Source organism: Leptopilina boulardi, unplaced genomic scaffold (assembly GCF_019393585.1).
Source record: "Leptopilina boulardi isolate dan_hultmark-lab unplaced genomic scaffold, ZJU_Lbou_2.1 LbouV2_195, whole genome shotgun sequence".
Classification (NCBI taxonomy): domain Eukaryota; kingdom Metazoa; phylum Arthropoda; class Insecta; order Hymenoptera; family Figitidae; genus Leptopilina; species Leptopilina boulardi.
The window spans coordinates 1-1468 of NW_026137746.1; positions in this window are offsets into that span (position 1 = coordinate 1).

A 1468-nucleotide genomic window follows, 5' to 3' on the forward strand; every position below is an offset into this window, starting at 1 on the left:
AAATTAAGACTCCCCGAAGAATAATTTGGTGGCAACGATCACCTGTTTGTATGTTATTTTAAGTAGTAGGAGGGTTGATTTTGCAATCAACACCTCGTTGTTTCCATGCAAGTTTTAGCGAACTTGCATTTTATTAGTGGCGTGATCGGTTTAACCACCTGAGTTACTTTTGTAATTTATATATATTTTCTATTATTCCAGACTAATGTGGCAACTTCTATACATTGTAAGTCCCACAATTAGCGAAATCGATTTACAATTTAGTTCGTGTTATTTCGCACTATGAAGTTCAATAATCTCAAATCACTTGCGAAATAACCATTGATTTCAAAATTAAAATAAATAAAAAATAAAATTATAAATAGTTATTAAATTAATTTGAAATAGTAATTGAGTATTTAGCATTAGAAAATTTATAGGTGTGTGTATTGTGTATGTTATTGGTGTATAATTTGACAACATATTTGTAATATACATATATTAACAAATATTATTTTTAATAAATAATATTTAATAAAAAAAATTAAAAATTTACGGAATTCCGCTCTTATTAACACCTAGTACCTATACACTTTATCAAGTATGCGCAAAAATCACAATTCGAAAACGGCCTAGCAATGTTTGTCGAGTGCAGATGTGAAAAAAATTGCGTAACAAAGAAAAAAAAGAAAACCCTAGCAACATATTTACAACCTTTAAAACATTTCAGGTCATCTCAAATTTATTGGGGAGTGAAAGGATTAATAAGTAAAAATTTGTCTAAAAAATAATGTTATCTAATAAAAATCTTCAAAATAAGGCTGCTTCTACAATAGTTACATTGCATTGCCTTGTAGACGATTTTTTAGAACGCGACGATTCACGCACATCCATTGCTAACTGTCAACAAAAAATTTATTTATATTCTTCCAGGCAAAATATTTTTTTTAATTTTTAGTATATGTGGAATAAATTTTTTGTCGACAGTTGGCAATGGATGCGCGTGCATCGTCGCGTCCAAAAAAATCGTCTTCAAGACGATGCGATTTAGCTATTGTGGAAGAAGTCTGAAAGTTCTAATGAGCGATTTTTTAGGGGTTAATCTTAAAAAATATAAATCAATTTCTTTTTTCTTTGTTTTAAAAATATTTATTTACGTATATATATATATATATATATAACGATAGAGTATAAAAATAATAATATAAATACATAATCATTACTGAAGTTATGGACGTAAAGAACTTGAAAACAAAAGTCGTATTATAAAAAACTTTTGAAAATTAATTAAAAATCTGATAATCTGCAAATATTCAGGTTTAAAATATTTTAAAATTATATTTTTGACCTCTACATTATCTTTGAGACGAATTTGAATGGACTGATTGCATACTTTAATGCAGGTCATTTTTTTTATTAAATTTAGTGTAAATTTAATGTTTTTAAACACATTAAGTGAAAATTAATATCATTAAAATATTTTTAATCA